Genomic DNA, 8,313 nt, shown 5'->3' with positions numbered 1-8,313 from the left:
AAAAAAAAAAACATGTTTTATTAAAATAATCATTCTAAATAATTCATACATGACAAACAGCTGAAAACGATAATAAATACAAACACAACTGTATAAATAAAATCGGAAAAAGATTAGAAACATGCACATCAGCACCACACTCTATTTAGCATAACACCGCCTGCAATAGGCTACTGGGTGAACTGGAATGTAGTAACATATTCCTAGTACACAGATTCCACATATTCCACATAGCCATTTCTCTCTAAATTGCTTTCGATATATAATCGAAAAAGTGTCTTAAATAAATGTTAAGTAATGTAACGTCATAAGTCTGATTGCAAATTTTAATCGATGTATTTCTAATGGATGCAATGCACACTAATGCTATTTAATTTGAAATGAAATGCCATCCAAACGGTAACTTTCCGGAGCTCCTACAACTAGCCCTAACCTTACCCAATATCCATGTTATTTTTCACTTTTCGATAATTTCGTTGAGTTTTATTGAAAATACATGCCTTTCCGATGTGATACGGGACGTGAAAAGGATAAAGAAAGAGCTCGGCAAAAGGCGGAATCGAACCCAGGTCCGTCGCGTCAAAACGTACATATTTGGCGCTTAACCATCTGCGCCACAGAAAACGATAATATCCTAATGTCTTTTAACATATTTGACAAACACTACCCTACGTTTGTAGGTGGAGTCAAATCGTCCCTGTCGAAATAAAAACAAAATAATTATTAAAAATAGCCTACAGGAATGTGCCCATTCTCTTTTGTGCTCTGTATCTTGAAGTTTATCCGCCATAAACATTCATAAAAGGTTGCACTCGTCATTAAATTATGCACATATCCAAAAAGGAGTTCATTGCTATGCACATATCCAAAAAGGATTTCATGATAACTAAAATAACAATTTTTACTAGTGAAAATGTAATTTTAACATGTAACAATTAAGTTAAAGATATCAAGAATTATGTGTATTACTAGTTGCAATTTCATTTTTGATATGATAAACGCATTTTTGCATTTCTGATGACGTCATTTGTGATATCAAGAATACGTGTCGTTACTAGTGGAAATGTAATTGTTGATATCAACAATTCAATTGTTGATATCAAGAATTGACGTTGGTACTAGTAACGTGTGATTACTGATATCAAAAATAAAGGTCTTTACTAGTAAGAATTGTATTTCTGATATGTGAGATCGGAATTTCAACTAGTAAGAAAGTAATTATTGATATCAACAATTAAATTTGAATGGAAGTCTATGGAGGCATTTAACTAGTGAAAATACAATTCCTGATATCAAGAATTAACATTGTTACTAGTGGAAATTGAATTGTTGATATCAAGAATTAACATTGTTACTAGTGAAAATTGAATTGTTGATATCAAGAATTAACATTGTTACTAGTGGAAATTAAATTGTTGATATCAAAAATAGCAGTTGTTACTAGTAGAAATCTAATTCCTGATATCAAGAATCAACATTTTAACTAGTGAAAATCGAATTGTTGATATCAAGAATTAACATGGTTACTAGTGACAAATAAATTGTTGATATCAAGAATTAAATTGTTGATATCAAGAATTAAATTGTTGATATCAAGAATCGACGTCTGTACTAGTAACCACGTGATTACTGATATCAAAAATAAAGGAGATCATGAATATTAATGAGATTTTCCGACACCCCTCATTCAAGCGTCAGCATTGGCCAAAGATGGCAGAAGAACGTCCACGTGCAGAAACGGCTCCTTCTTTATTTAATTTATTTTTTCGTTGAAACTTCAAAATTATATTATGGCTGGATTATTATTATTATTATTATTATTATTATTATTATTATTATTATTATTTTGTTTGTTAATTGTGAAAAAGTAAGTTGATGCTGTTTCTTTTTATTGGCCACCAAGTCCTTCGGATACTTAAAAGGAAAATTGAACAAGGCATTCGTTTAGTTTTAAAAGTGTCTTCATGTCGTTTTTTCAGGCGTTTATTTTTGGTTTTATTACACTTTCCTCTAATACATCAAATAAAAAATAAAAAACAACCAAAAGGAAAAACATTAAAGGGGATAATGCATCATACAAAGTTTTACTGGACCTTTTTTTTCTTTTCTTTTTTTATAATATCGCTGGCTACCTGAATGAGTCGTGTCCTAATATGCATTATGAAGCAGCGGTGGACAAGAGGAATGATAAAGTCTATTGAACCTCTTTCTCATGTCTGTCTCAGCCATTTCAATGTTATGAAAGCCCATGAAACCTTGGGCTTGGATTTCACCAGAGCATCACATGTTGCCACTGGAGTCCTCTTCCAGATCTTAGAGACCTTGTGCTCTTCCACCTTCCATTTGACGATGCCCATGCTTGACCAATCCATCACCTTTCACCTCAGCTTCTTTAGCAATGCAGTGGTCGTCTTGAAGGTGTTTGGGGTTGTTATCCTGTTGGAATACTTCCCTGTGGCCCAGTCTCTAAAGGGAGGGGATCATGCTCTGCTTCAGTATTTCACAGTACACGTTGGCATTCATGGTTCCCTCAGTGAACTGTATCATCTCCCCAGTACCGGCAGCATTCATGCAGCCCCAGACCATGACACTTCCACCACCATGCTTGACTGAAGGCAAGACACATTGTCTTTGTACTCTTCACTTGGTCGCCGCCACACGCTTGACACTATCTGAAGGGAATACGTTTATTTTGGTCTCATCAGATCACAGGACATGGTTCCAGTAATGTCTTTAGTCTGCTTGTCTTCAGCAGACTGTTTGCAGGCTTTCTTGTGCATCATCTTCAGAAGAGACTTCCTTCTGGGATGACAGTCCTGCAGACCAATCTGATGCAGTCTGAGCACTGACCCCCCACCCCTTCAACCTCTGCAGCAATGCTGGCAGCACTCATACGTCTATTTCACAAACACGACATCTGGATATGATGCTGAGCAAGTGCACTCAACTTCTTTGGTTGACCATGGCGAGGCCTGTTCTGAGTGAAACCTATCCTGTTAAACCACCGTGCTGCAGCTCAGTTTCAGAGTCTTGGCGATGTTCTTATAGCGCCACGTCATCTTTATGTAGAGCAACAATTCTTTTTTTCAGATCCTCAGAGAGTTCTTTGCCATGAGGTGCCGTGTTGAACTTCCAGTGACCAGTATGAGAGAGTGCGAGCTAGATTAACACACCTGCTCCCCATTCACACCTGAGATCTTGAAACACTAACGAGTCACATGACACCAGGGAGAAAAAATGGCTAATGGACCCAATTTGAAAATTTTCACTTAGGAGTGTACTCACTTTTGTGGCCGGCGCTTTAGACATTAATGGGTATGTGTTGAGTTATTTTGAAGGGACAGTAAATTTACACTGTTATACAAGCTGTACACTCACTACTTTAAATTGTAGCAAAGTGTCATTTCTTCAGTGTTGTCACATGAAAAGGTATAATAAAACGTTTACAAAAATGTGAGTAGTATACTCACTTCTGTGAGATACTGTATATTTAATCAAGTTTGTTTTATTGGGGTAAATTATCTACAAGCTTTAAACATATTTCTATGCACACCAATAATATTAAACTACTGTCGCTACACTACGGTTATACACATTTATTGCATTTATTTTCAATTCAGCCAGAAACCTATGAGTTATGATGGATCATCAGTTATACTTCACAGACCACATTGCTACAACGAGCCAGTCCTGCAGATTTGCCTTATACAACATTAGGAAGATTAGACCCTTCCTGTCAGAGTAAGCCACAGAACTTCTTGTCAACTCTCCAGACTGGACTATGGTAATGTCCTCCTGGCTCTTCCTGCATGTACTATCAAGCCTTTGCAAATGATCCAGAATGCAGCAGAAAGGGTTGTCTTTAATGAGTCAAAAAAAGCTGACGTTACTCCTCTCCTCATCAGGTTACACTGGCTACCAGTAGCCGCTCGCATCAGATTCAAGGTACTGATGCTTGCCTACAAGACGACCACTGGCACGACACCAACATACCTAAACTCACTGGTTAAATCATATGTGCCCTCCAGAAGTTTGCACTCTGCAAGTGAACGACGCCTTGTGGTGCCATCCCAAAGAAATTCAAAATCACTCTCACGGACCTTTTCCTGGACTGTGCCCAGCTGGTGGAATGACCTCCCAATCTCAATTCGTACAGCTGAGTTTTTACTCATTTTCATGAAACATCTTAAGACTCATCTTTTTCACAAGCACTTAACCAACTAATACTAGCACTTTTCTTTCTTTTCATATTTAATATAAAAAAAAAAAACCTGGATATGCGTTCTGTACTAGACTAACTGAGACTTGTCATGGCACTTGTATACTGTTGTTGTTCTCTTGTTGACCTGACTGCTTCTATTGTTCTCATTTGTAAGTCACTTTGGATAAAAGCGTCTGCAAAATTATTAAATGTAAATAAAACTGAAAAAGGCTTAGAAGAATCCTTAGAAATCTGAAAAATTAATACCACAGCCTTAATCTTTCAGTTGAATTGGCTGATAGTTTAGAGTTTGATTTTGCCAGGGGCTATTTGAATACAATGAATTATATTTACACTAAGTGAAAATAGCATATTTTATTAGCAATAGATTCTATTTACACTTTTTAATAAATATGAGTATTTCTTACAGTAATAGTTTGATGCTGTTCGTGCTACTTAGTGCAAGTAGTGACCAATATGTGCACCTCATTATTGTTGTAGGCCACATTATAAAACAGTATAGGCTACAATAATAACATACTGAGAGTAAATTATAATTGTTATTTACAAATGATTAAATGGAAACCGTCCCTACAACTAGCCCTAGCCTTACACAATCTCCACGTTATTTTTCACTTTTCGATAATTTCGTTGAGTTTTATTGAAAATATATGCCTTTCGATGTGATAGGGGACGTGAAAAGGGTGAAGTAAAAAGCTCGGCAGAAGGCGGGATCGAACCCGGGTCTGTCGCCTCCAAATGCGCTTGCTTCGCGCCCTACCACCTGCGCCACAATCATTGATAGCTTTAAGATGTCTTTTTGCAGTTTTGACAAACACTAACACGCGTTGGTAGGCGGAGTTAAATAGTATCTGTCAAAATAAAATACAAATAATTATAAAAAATAACCTACAGAAGTGTTTAATTTTCATGAGAAGGCAATCGAATGTGCCCATTCTCTTTTGGGCTCTTTATTTTGTCGTCTATCAGCAATAAACATTCATAAAGGGTTGCACTCGTCATTAAATTATGCACATATCCAAAAAGGAGTTCATTGATATGCACATATCCAAAAAGGAATTCATGATATCTAAAATAAAACTTTTTACAAGTGAAAATGTAATTTTAACATGTAACAATTAAGTGAAAGATATCAATAATTATGTGTATTACTTGTTGTAATTTCATTTTTGATATGATAAACACATTTCTGCATTTCCGATGACGTCATTTTTGATATCAAGAATACGTGTCCTTACTAGTGAAAATGTAATTGTTGATATCAAGAATTAAATTGTTGATATCAAGAATTAAATTGTTGATATCAAGAATAGACGTCAGTACTAGTAACCATGTGATTACTGATATCAAAAAATAAAGGTCTTTTTTAGTAAGAATTGTATTTCTGATATGTGAAATCGGAATTTTAACTAGTAAGAAAGCAATTCTTGATATCAACAATTAAATTTGAATGGGAGCCTATGGTGACATTTAACTAGTGAAAATATAATTCCTGATATCAAGAATTAACATTGTTACTAGTGGAAATTGAATTGTTGATATCAAAATAGCAATTGTTACTAGTAGAAATCTAATTCCTGATATCAAAAATTAACATTGTTACTAGTGGAAATTGAATTATTGATATCAAGAATTAACATTTTTACTAGTGAAAATTTAATTGTTGATATCAAAAATAGCAATTATTACTAGTAGAAATCTAGTTCCTGATATCAAGAATCAACATTTTAACTAGTGAAAATCTAATTGTTGATATCAAGAATTAACATTGTTACTAGTGACAATTAAATTGTTGATATCAAGAATTAAATTGTTGATATCAAGAATCGACGTCTGTACTAGTAACCACGTGATTACTGATATCAAAAATAAAGGAGATCATGAATATTAATGAGATTTTCCGACACCCCTCGTTCTAGCGTCATCATTGGCCAAAGATGGCAGAAGAACGTCCACGTGCAGAAACGGCTCCTCCTTTATTTATTTGATTTGTTGTTTTGAAACTTGAAAATTATATTGAGGCTGGATTCATTTTTGTAAATCGATGCTGTTTCTTTTTTTTTTTTTGGCCACCAAGTCCTTCGGATAATTAAAAGGAAAAATGAACAAGGCATTCATTTAGTTTTAAAAATAACTTCATGTCGTTTGTTCAGGGTTTTATTTTTGGTTTTATTACACTTTCTTCTAATAGCCTATATCAAATAAAAAAAAATACATCCAAAAATAAAAACAGGTAATAATGCATCATACAAATATTTTACTGGACTTTATTATTATTATTATTTGGAGTATCGTTGACATGAATGAGTCGTGTCCTAATAGGAATTATTTTTATATAACATGTTGTCCGGTTCTTGAAGCACCGGTGGACAAGAGGACTGGTAAATAAATTTACACTGTTATACAAGCTGTACACTTGTAGCAAAGTGTAATTTCTTCTGTAGATACTGTATATTTAATCAAGTTTGTTTTATTGGGGTAAATGATCTACAAGCATTTAACATATTTCTATGCACACTAATAACATTCAACTACTGTTGCTACACTACAGTTATACACATTTATTGCATTTATTTTCAATAAATAAATCCTTATAATCTTGCTCCCTCTAGTAGATAAACGCAATATCACAGCCATCATCTGCCACTTGAAATTGGCTGATAGTTTAGAATTTGATTTTGGCAGGGGCTATTTGAATACAATGAATTATATTTACACTAAGTGAAAATAGCATATTTTATTAGCAATAGATTGTATTTACCTTATTTGATAATATGAGTATTTTCTTACAGTAATAGTAGTTTGATGCTGTTTGTGTTGCTTATTGCAAGTAGTGACCAATATGTGCACCTCATTATTGTATTAGGCTACATTATAAAACAGTATAGGCTACAATAATAACATATTGAGAGTAAATTATAATTGTTATTTACAAATGATTAAATGGAAACCTTCCCTACAACTAGCCCTAGCCTTACACAATCTCCACGTTATTTTCCACTTTTCGATAATTTCGTTGAGTTTTATTGAAAATATATGCCTTTCGATGTGATAGGGGACGTGAAAAGGGTGAAGTAAAAAGCTCGGCAGAAGGCGGGATCGAACCCGGGTCTGTCGCCTCCAAAAGCAATTGCTTCGTGCTCTACCGTCTGCGCCACATTAACTGATAGGCTAATGCTGTCTTTTTGCACTTTTGACAAACATTAACACGCGTTGGTAGGCGGAGTTGAATATTCTCTGTCAAAATAAAATAAAAATAATTATTAAAAATAGCCTACAGGAGCATTTTATTTTCACAAGAGGGCAATCGAATGTGCCCATTCTCTGTTGGACTCTTTACCTTGTCGTCTATCCTCCATAAACATTCATAAAGGGTTGGACTCGTCATCAAATTATGCACATATCCAAAAAGGGGTTCATTGATATGCACATATCCAAAAAGGAATTAATGATATCTTAAATTACAATTTTTACTAGTGAAAATGCAATTTTAACATGTAAGAATTAAGTTACTGATATCAAGAATTAAGTGTATTACTAGTTGTAATTTCATTGTTGATATGATGAACTTATTTCTGCGAGTGATGACGTCATTGTTGATATCAAGAATACGTGTTGTTACTAGTGGAAATGTAATTGTTGATATCAACAATTCAATTATTGATATCAACAATTAAATTGTTGTTATCAAGAATTAAATTGTTGATATCAACAATTCACATGTTTAAATGTTAAAACGGCTCCAAAACTATTACAGATATCAAAATGCATTTGTTACTAGTTACAATTCTAAATTCACATATCAGCTTTGTATTTCTTACTAGTAAAAATATAATATTTGATATCAACAATGACATTTTTACTAGTAAAAATGTGAATTCTTGATATCAACAATTTAGTTGTTACTAGTTGAAATGTTAATTCTTGATATCAAAAATGTAATTGTTACTAGTGACACTGTTCATTTCTGATATCTGAAAATGTATTTCTGATATCAACAATTGGGAGGGTAATTTCTGATATCTAAAATGGCATTCTTACTAGTAACAATTACATTCATGATATCAGAAATGAACATTGTCACTAGTGAC

Source organism: Carassius auratus, unplaced genomic scaffold, assembly GCF_003368295.1.
Source record: "Carassius auratus strain Wakin unplaced genomic scaffold, ASM336829v1 scaf_tig00031657, whole genome shotgun sequence".
In the NCBI taxonomy this organism is placed as follows: domain Eukaryota; kingdom Metazoa; phylum Chordata; class Actinopteri; order Cypriniformes; family Cyprinidae; genus Carassius; species Carassius auratus.
The sequence above is the reverse complement of the archived record's forward strand: the minus strand, read 5'-3'. Positions refer to the sequence as shown.